Genomic DNA, 10,900 nt, shown 5'->3' on the forward strand with positions numbered 1-10,900 from the left:
TCTCTCTGCTTTATAAAGAGGAAATCAGTAACTGTGGGGACTCTAACAAATCAAAACCAAAGCCTTTGTTACAAAAGGACCGCTATGGCTAACAAAGTTTTTAAAATCTGTTTGCTGAAGTGTTAAGACTTCCATAACAGGCTCATTCTATTCTTAGTTTAGGTAGACAGTTGAGGATGGAACAGGCACATAGAAGTTCACTTTTCTCTCCGTGATTGCTTTCATAAACATAGGCCAATTCTTATTTTTCAGATTCTTTTCTATCTTATAATTTTAAATGAAAACGTTATTTTAGAAATAACTATAATTCGTTATTACTAACTATCGTTGGTAGAAACTGTGTTGCTGAAGCATTTTCCTTTCTGTTTTGTGAAGTTTGGAGAACAGAACTGTATTTTTTCTCCTAGGTTTTTTGTGCTTAACTAAAGTTGTCAGGAGCCATCTTAGCTCTACAACTTGTGAGAAGTCTTTCAAGTGTGTTAAAAGTGTGATGGATGAGCTTCTTCCTAGACTGAAGATTGGTGCTGTGTTTTGCAAAATGCTATGTTTTTGAAAGCACAAGCATGAGAGATTTCCTACCCTGGGAGTTTAGGCACTTCAAAATATATTTTAGTTCCAAGGCTCAGCAGTGATCCCCATGGAGTGGGTCATTTCACTTGCTAACTTTTCTCACTCTTAACCAGAATTACCCATTTTTCAACCATGTCAAGAAATTGAAATATACTCAAGTATTTCTTCATTCATTCATTCAACAGTGTATGGAGAAAACAGTGCAAAATGTCTGGTGAGCCCTGTGCCCAATTCTGCCTTGAGTCAGCAAGGTGGCCATCACTAAGCAAACTTGCATCCCTGAATATCCAGTTTCCACATTTGTAAAATGAAGGGTGATAGGGTGGGGCAAATTGAAATAATTAAGTTTCAGGATACTGAAACCTCGAATATGTCAATACCTGGCTGCCTAACACTGTTTGAGATCGAGAGAAAGAGAATAACACCAGGCAATTAATGCCTTCATTGCTAGTGATGGTCTTGGTCCCAAACCAGTGTGGAACTGAGGTTGTGGCTCCTCAGCTGCCTGAGGTTCTGCTGACATGAGAGATGCTCCTTCAAACATTGCAATAGCTCCTCCAACTGGAAACAAAATAAGTCTAAAGAGCTGGTGGGCAGCCTTTTTCCAAGTTCCCTTTGATGACCAATCTTCTGATCTTACTATTCTAGTATCAAGGAATGACCCTTCTAGGAAGAGCACATTTTCCTTTGAGGTAAAGCAAGCCTAAGGGAAGGAGGCTTGGAGCCTAGTACCCAGAATCTCTAGCCAATACCCAGATTCTCTCAGCCCCTAAGTCTTTTCAGGTCTCAACAACTCTGAAGCAGATAGAGCCTTCTGATCTTGCCACAAGAGAACAAGATAGTAGGGCTGGGCATCATGAAAGAAAATGCCTGAAATGAATTACCCCCAAATAGGCTTACTTAGGTATTTCTGCAAAGATTCTAAGCCTAGAAAATAAAACTTATGAATGCCTTTGAACTTGATCAATCATTGACGGTTGACCAGTCATCGTGGTGGTAGAGGGCATGGTAAGTGGGAAAGGGTAGGAATGGAAAAGAGCTATGTACTACAACAGACAACAAGTGGGTCAAACAATGTGATTCCTAAGGTATCTTCTACTGACAAATTGTGACTCTGAGTCCAAGAGTCACAAGTCAAGGCATGCAGGTGGTCTTTAGAAGCTGGAAATGGACCTCATTTGACAGTCAGCATGGAAATTGAGGCCTCAATTCTACATCACAAGGAACTGAATTGTGCCAACAACCTGAATGAATAAGAATACAGGTCCTCCCAAAGAAGCTCCAGAAAGGAACACAGCTCAGCTGACCCTTGGGTTTTATCCTAGTGAGTTCCATACCAACTTCCGACCTGTGGAAGTGTATGATTATAAATTTGTATTTTTTAAACCACTAATTTTGTGGTAATTTGTTACAGCAGCAATAGGAAACTTATCCTTAATCCAGAGAAGATTAAGTCCAAATATTTTCTTAACAATTCTGAAAGGAAATGTAGCAACATAAGTGTGTTGAGATACTATGGCATCTGACTTAATTTTCTATCAGCGTTATGGGAGTAACAGGGAAGGCAGTTTGAGGAGTCGATGAGTAAATGATGTTTTCAGGGTTTGATCCCAATGTTTGCTCTGAATCCCATCAACAAGGATGCACAGAGGCTTCATTACCAAGTGTACTCTTTCCTTATGTCCTTCTGGAGCTGGGTAAACATTTCCTTATTTTTGTGTCTATTTAACCCTGCTGAGCCAAATCTAAGTAGTATTTCTTAAATAGCATCAGCAGCAATTTTGCCTTTGGGAAATAATTCTTTGAAGCTATGGTTTGCTTCTAACAGCATTTCTGCAGAATAGAGGACATCAATGCTTAAATTTTACCACTTTTGAATAGAGTTGAGAAGGCTCATAGCCCCAGCCCCTAAAATATCAGTGTGAGGTAAAATTCTAGTGAGGGCATGAATTATGGGGAAATGAAAGGTCTGCTTCATCATGTGGTTTCAAAAGTAAACCTTGTAGGGTTTCTGCAGTTGGTTATGGGCTTACCAGAAAGACCTCATCTGTTATTTTATAATGCAACCTGCTATGTCATGAGTGGTACCATAGACATTACTTTGTAGGCATTTTGTTTATTTCTGGAAGTAGAAGCAGCAGGAAAAACAGTTTAGCCCTTCAGAGAATTAAGGCTTGAAGTGGAAAATTCAGTTCAGTCCTTAGTGACAAGCTTCCTTTAAAAGCTGTTTGAAGATGAAGCTCCCACTTAAAAATAAACAACTTAGAATCTTCTCCTACCACTGATTGACTTTCCACGGCGAACTTCAACTGCACACAATCTCTGGAGGATAATAAAACCAACTGCTGGGATGCAAGTAGTCGTTTCTTCTTTGGAAAGTCTGAATGTTGATTGGCCGCGCTTCTCCCATGAGTGATGCTCAGGATGAGTGATAAGGAAAGGAGCATCATGATGACTGCTTCCCTGCAATGACAGAACATGGTGTGTCTGGGCTTTGGGATTTCTTATCACACTTGCTGAAGCACAGTAATCAGGTCTCAGGATGAAATAAAGACACACCATTTCTTTGTGCTGTGATAAGATAGCAAGTCAGAAAGTAATGATTATTTAATATAGTGTTTTATAATAAATAGAGCATCACAGAATCAGTAGGGAACTCAGAAGTTTTTAAGTTCAACCCATAATGCAAAGCAGAAAGCTCTTTAGAGTATTTGCCAAAGATAAGACTGAACCTCACAGTGACGGAGGCTTGTCACATTTCACAAAGCTGATATTTGTTAGAAATCAAGTCCTCATGCTAACCTGAATCTGGATCTTTTCAAACTTTCCCTAGTGGTTCTTTGGTCTATGGCCATAGCACAAGTACAGTCCTGTCTCCAGTAGAATTCTCAGGCCCTGGAGGGTTCTTAAAAATAATGTTGTTCAAACCTATCATTTTACAGGTAAGAAAACCAAAGCCAAAGAAGGTCAGTGTCTTGCTTACAGTCCCAAAGGTAGTTGGTGGCTGTCAGCAACCCAAGTTCTTCGACTGCCTGAGTTTTTTCCACTACACTCTGTCCAGGAAAGGGATCCCAGTGAGGGTACTGTTAATGTTAGCACATGGTGTCATCACCCAACCTGGGTTGCTATCAGTGTTGGGAGAAAAAATGAATTAGGGAGTGAAAAAATCCTGGATTCTAATCATGGCCTTGGAACTTACTGTTTAATCTTGGATATTTTCTTGAACTTCCTTATTCTCAAATTTCTTAATTATGAATTAAAGCAAATTACCCTGAGGATGTTATGAGGTCATAGTGTTATAAAGTACTAATTCATTGCTTCAAATAGAGTAAACATGAATATGTTTTATGACTCTTGTTTGTTAATTTTTTCAACAAGTACTTTTTGAGTGCCCTCTAGGTTCTGGGCACTGACAGAGATGTTGGGCATGTTGAAATGAATCAAAACATAATCAATCCCTGCCTTTGTGTGAAGAGAGCTAATGAGCAAATATACAGACACATTTAATTCATATTAATGTTTAAAAAAATACAGCAAGATTTAACAAGAAGAGTAACAAGGTGTTTTTTTCTACACACAGGTCAGGTAAGGCATCTCTGAGGAAGTAAAACTGTAAGAGACACCTGAACAAAGTCAAATTATGAACCATGTAAACCCATGTTGTAGGATGTCCCAAGAAGAGGATCCATCAAGGACAAAGGTCTTGAGATATGTGTTTTACTTGAAGTGTTGTGAGGACGAGGAGGTAGGAAGTCAGTGTGTCTAGGAGCCAAGGAGCACTGGGGAATGGTTAGAGATTAGGACAGAGACGCAGGGGCTAGGTCACATAGGACCCTCATAGACTGTCAGAAAAATTTTAGGTTGTGGTCTTGATATGGTGGGTGATTCTGAGCATGAATGTGATATCATATAGCTTACATTTTAAAAGAGTAATTCTCAACCCTGCATGCACACTGGAATTTAAGGATATTTTTAAAAATACCTGTGCTTATTGCCAGAGGCTTGTGGCCAAAGATTCAGATTTAAATGGTCTGGGGTGAGGCTAACCATCTGTGCATTGTAGAACCCCTCGAGGGATGCGAATAGGCGTCCAAGATATGAAAGCTTTCTTATAAGGGGGTATCAGTAGTTAATAGGATAGGAAATATATATGATGAGTCAATGAGTTAGACTGCGTGTTGAGATAAGTGCTTCTCCAATGCTTTATGGAAGTCACATGATCAGATATCCCTTAATGATGAATGAGCCTGGAGAGCTTTCACATCTTGGTCAAGAGTCAGGAAAATCTTGACAAAGAAAAGGAAATCTCTCACTCCCTGCTGGCCCTGTGCATTCCTTCTGAGTTGTAATAAGGAAAAAAATAAAGAGGATCAGAAAACTAGGAAGTCAAAATGTATGAGAACTGGTTTCTAGAAGTTGGCTTTGTAAAAGCATTTTAACTACAAAGAACTTCTTTGTGCTCCTGTGTGTGATTCTTTTCTTTTTTTTAATTTTCTTTTTTATTTTTTGTTTTTCAAAATCTACATTCAAATTAGTTAGCATATAGTGCAACAATGATTTCAGGAGTAGATTCCTTAGTGCCCCTTACCCCTTTAGCCCATCCCCCCTCCCACAACCCTCCAGTAACCGTCAGTTTGTTCTCCATATTTATGAGTCTCTTCTGTTTTGTCCCCCTCCCTGTTTTTATATTAGTTTTGTTTCCCTTCCTTATGTTCATCTGTTTTGTCTCTTCAAGTCCTCATATGAGTGAAGTCATAGGATTTTTGTCTTTCTCTAACTAATTTCACTTAGCATAATACTCTCCAGTTCCATCCACGTAGTTGCAAATGGCAAGATTTCATTCTTTTTGATTGCCGAGTAATACTCCATTGTATGTATGTGTGTGTGTGTGTGTGTGTGTGTGTGTGTGTGTATATATACATATATATATATACATATATATATATATACATATATATATATACATATGTATATATATATATATATATACATACCACTTCTTCTTTATCCATTTATCCATTGAGAGACATTTGGGCTCTTTCCATACTTTGGCTATTGTTGATAGTGTTGCTATAAATGTGGGGGGTGCATATGTCCCTTCAAAACAGCACACCTGTATCCCGTGGATAAATACCTAGTAGTGCAATTGCTGGGTTGTAGGGTGGTTCTATTTTTAGTTTTTTGAGGAACCTCCATACTGTTTTCCAGAGTGGCTGCACCAGCTTGCATTCACACCAACAATGCAAAAGAGATCCTCTTTCTCCACATCCTCACCAATATCTGTTGTTGCCTGAGTTGTTAATGCTAGCCATTCTGACAGGTGTAAGGTGGTATCTCATTGTGGTTTTGATTTCTATTTCCCTAATGATGAGTGTTGTGGAGCATTTTTTCATGTGTCAGTCGGCCATCTGGATGTCTTCTTTGGAGAAGTGTCTATTCATGTCTTTTGCCCATTTCTTCACTGGATTATTTGTTTTTTGAGTGTTGAGTTTGATAAATTCTTTATAGATTTTGGATACTAACCTTTTATCTGATATTTCATTTGCAAATATCTTCTCCCATTCTGTCAATTGCCTTTTAGTTTTGCTGATTGTTTCCTCTGCTGTGTAGCTTTTTATTTTGATGAGGTCCCAGTAGTTCACTTTTGCTTTTGTTTCCCTTGCCTCCAGAGACGTGTTGAGTAAGAAGTTGCTGCGGCTGAGCTCAAAGAGGTTTTTGCCTGCTTTCTCCTCGAGGATTTTGATGGCTTCCTGTCTTACATTGAGGTCTTTCATCCATTTTGAGTTTATTTTTGTGTATGGTGTAAGAAAGTGGTCCAGGTTCATTTTTCTGCATGTCGCTCTCCAGTTTTCCCAGCACCACTTGCTGAAGAGTCTTTTTTCTATTGGATATTCTTTCATGCTTTGTCAAAGATTAGTTGCCCATACGTTTGTGGGTCCATTTCTGGGTTCTCTGTTCTATTCCACTGATCTGAGTGTCTGTTCTTGTGCCAGTACCATACTGTCTTGATGATTACAGCTTTGTAGTGTAGCTTCAAGCCCGGGATTGTGATGCCTCCTGCTTTGGTTTTCTTTTTCAAGATTGCTTTGGCTATTCGGGGTCTTTTCTGGTTCCATACAAATTTTAGGGGTTGATGAGGATTCTTAATTTGAGTTATATGTTGGATGTTAGTTGATCAATGATTATGACTTCCAGTTTCTTGAATAGTTGTGATAAAACTTGTGTAATTTAGCCTTGTTTTAGATAGTCTGCATTCTTTTAAGCATTATGTAGCTCATCGTAAAAACCACAGGGCTTCAACAATTTAAAATGATCTAGTCAAAAGTTTTGCGGTTGTTCACTGATTCTCAACTGGGGCAGTTTTACTCCTCATGGGCCATTTGGCAATATCTACAGACATTTTTGGTTTTACAACTAGGGTGAGGATACTACTAGCATCTAGTAATCTAATCTCTATGATTAGAGATGGCCCAAAATGTGAGAAGTGACAAGGTTGAGAAACCCTACTTCATGGTCATTATCCCCTAACTTGGGAAAGAGGAAAATCCAATTCTACATTTCCTGCCACTTAGTTGTATAATATTATGCAAAAAGTTTGACCTCTCTAAAATCAGGGCATGGAGGTATTTCTTAAAATAAGGTATTGATTAGTATCAATACAATGCAACAAGTTATCAGTGTCTATTATGTACCTGTTACTGTAATGAGCTGAAACATTGGTAAGTTCCTTCCCTTTTAGGAAAGTAATGATCCAGGAGGGTTTATATGTCACCTATAGACATGATCATGCTGTGTAACAAGCCATTTCAAATTTCACTCACTGAAAACACCATCATACATTATCATTCATGAATTTTAGATTGCCTGGGGTTCAACAGATATCACCATGACTTATCTCTTCGTCATCCTTTGTAGACTAATAAGTTATCCAGAGTATGATCCTCTTATGATGGTGGAAAAAAGCACAGAGGGGATAGTAGAAACATTCACTACCTCTAAAGACCTGAGCTCAAAGCTATACCATTACCTCTTTCAATGACCATTCTTTTGGCTAAAGTATGTCATAAAACTCAAACCAAAATCACAGACATGGTGAAATATATTCTACCTCTAGTGGGAAAAATTGAAAAATCACAAGTCAAAGGATATGAGCATAAGAAAAGGTGGGGATTAGGAACAATGATGCTATCCATACAGAGAGACCTTCAAATTCAAATGTGCAGTAGATTTAAGGCCATAGCATTGTCTGTGCATCCCTTAAGATTTTTCATTTATTAAGTTAAATTAAAAAATGTTGGATTTCATTTAACTTCATTTAAGTTAATTTTAAGAAAAATTTCTTATTTCCATCTAAAAGTTGGAGCTAAACTTTGCAACTATTTCCTTTGGTAGAAATAACTTCCAGCCAGTTTTCTGTCCCCGGTGTTATTTGGTCTATGGTCTTCCTTCCACAATGAACCTTGCTACAGAGAGGGGTAGAGCTTGATTGTTGGAAAATATAATTTATGATACTCTGGCAGTGGAAGGAAAAGGAACAGATGGCTAGCATCATCAGTACCATACAGTGTATCACTGAGTGATATGTATGATGTTCTTCCTCCTCAGTGGGTGATGGCTTCCTCCCAGTTACTGCTTCTTGAATTTGAGCTCCAGTAGACCGTATATTTCATAAGTGGTTCCAAAAAGTGCTTTGAAGAATCCTATAATACTATGATCATGAGTTAAATGCTTTACAAACTTTACCTCTGTGCCTAATGACAACACCAAAGCCAGGTATTCACATAGGATTTTAAAATACGTATTGTGTAAATGTGTGTGTTTATAAATGCATAGAATATGTCCAAAAAGGAACTCATGAATTAATTAACTATTGTACCATCGAAAAGTATTGAGTGGCTATGGGACAGTTGAGGGAAGTAGAATTTATTTCATAAGTATACTTTCTTACCTCATATATTTTGTATCATGAACATATGTTACCTATTCAAAATATTTCACTAAAATGAAGGAGGGCACTGGTATCCACATTTTACACTTGGGGGAACTAGGTAAGTTACATTTGTATTGAGAGCCTCAACTCTGGAGGAGCTGGGATTTGCATAAAAGTTTCTGTAACTCTAAAAACTTAATTTTTATCCTGCTGTAAAGTTCTCAAAGTTCTCTGGAAATGTATAGCATTGCATATGTTTGACTTACTCTTCAGGAGACTTCCCTGCATTTTCATCAATAATGTGCCCATTAGTATAGTGATTAAGTTTCTGCTTGCCAGGAGTTCTGTTTGACAGGCTCTACAAAACCCATTAAGCAGAGTAGATTATCATGATCTCCAATCTATCTGAGTGTGGAGTCATCAAGGCATGAACCTTACCACAGCATATGAAGTCATCCACTAAGAGATGCTGAGAAGTCTAGTTTGCCAACTCATGCATTTTTATCCTCTTATTAAAACAACTAGTAATAGCATTGCCCACCAATATTGATCACATGTGCCTTCTGGGATTAGTACTTCCCAGAACAACGCTTCTCAGCCCAGCCAACCTCTGTAGACCTTTTTTTTCTGACAGTAGGAGATGAAAATCCAAGAATTCAAAAGTAAAATGTCACTATAGGAGAAAGCTACCCAAAGCTCATAAACTGCTTTTGCACCAGAAATCCATGCATTTTCTTTGCCCAGGCACACATTAGGAGGTAAAGAATGATTGTGAAATAAACTAAATTTAAGAGAAGGGTAGTGATTTGGGGATCTTGGGGGCTCAGTCGGTGTAGTGTCCAACTTCGGCTCAGGTCATGATCTCGTGATTTGTGGGTTTGAGTCCCGCGTCGGGCTCTGTGCTAATAGCTCAGAGCCTGGACCTGCTCCGGATTCTGTCTCCCTCTCTCCCTCTGCCCCTCCCCTGCTTGTGCTCTGTCTCTCAAAAATAAATAAATGTAAGAACAAAATTTAAAGAAAAAAAGAGAAGGGTAGTGATTTATCCTTCTGAGAACATTTGCACTGCTATTGATCAAGCATTTATAAAGCCAGTTATCATTAATAGTTGCTGATTGTTTTCTAGAGGAACGGCTACCAACTCTTGGAGTTCTCTTTTGGATGCCACATTGATTTGGGGCATTTTGTTGCTGTTTGCTTTAATTTGTTTTTATGGAGAAGAAAGCATGATACTATGAAAAAATCCATAGATGGGGGATTAAGGCCCTGGGATTTTAGTCCTTATTCTCCATTCAGACTGCTGTATGACCGTCATCAAATAAATCTCTTTTCTGTAGACCTCAGTTTCTTAGGCCTAAGAAGAGTCAAGCAATATTTTCTATAAGGCTTTTTCTTTCCCAAATACGATAATCTCATGATTTTTTCCCCAGGATATGGTAACTAAAGAGCTCATCTGCACCAAAATTGAGAGTCAGACACTTAACCAATTGAGCCACCCAGACGCACCAGAGTGCATGTTTTTCTCTCTTGTTTTCAATTTGTGCCAGATAGTAAAGAAAAGAAACCCACCCCACAGTTCTACCACTTTGCTAGGTTAACTGTTTGCATTATCCCATGGATTTTGGGTTTGGTTGGGCTAGGAATGTAATTCACTGTAATACTTAGAAGGAGAATAAATTTTTGTTCAGGGCTTCTACATACCTCTGTCAATCACTGTATAGGCATCTAGTTTGTTGTAAGGACAATCTGTTTTGTGTTAAAATGTGAGCCTGTCTCTGGCTGTGCCACTTATAAGATCATGGTAGAGATAGAATAACAGCTTTCAAAAGTTTTTAACTTAGATCCTCAATAAGAAATACATAATGATGTATGAATACACACCACTGCCATAAACACACTGCAGAAATATCTGTAAAAACAATTATTATCTTTATTGCATGCAATACAATCTGTTATTTTTAATTCTATTTTATTTCCTTTTAAAATTCACATAACTCATGACCTACTAAACTGATTTCACAGCCTTCTAATGGGTCTTGACCTGCTGTTTTCAAAAGCAGTCACAGCCAATCTACCATTTAGTCAGGATGCCCTAGGGATCCAAAAACATCTTGGCTCAGCTTTCAGCAAAGAAATAAATAGTATCCATTAAATAATGTGCACTGGATTGAATATAGTACAGTGCAGAACTTCTTAAATAGTAGTGTCATCCTCACACGCACACATAAGCAGTATCAAAACCCTGGAGGATCTTATTAGGGTTGTCATTCTGTTCTATGATACATGTTTTCAAGTTTTGTCTTGATGGAAGAATTTCATATTATGTGACAACAAGTAACTTTGCCATCCCGGAAGAGCTTTGTTACTTAAGTGGCTTGAGGCACAATAGGCATGCTGTCCCAT

Source organism: Puma concolor, chromosome A2 (genome assembly GCF_028749965.1).
Source record: "Puma concolor isolate L17-30 chromosome A2, mPumCon1.1.hap2, whole genome shotgun sequence".
Lineage (NCBI taxonomy): Eukaryota > Metazoa > Chordata > Mammalia > Carnivora > Felidae > Puma > Puma concolor.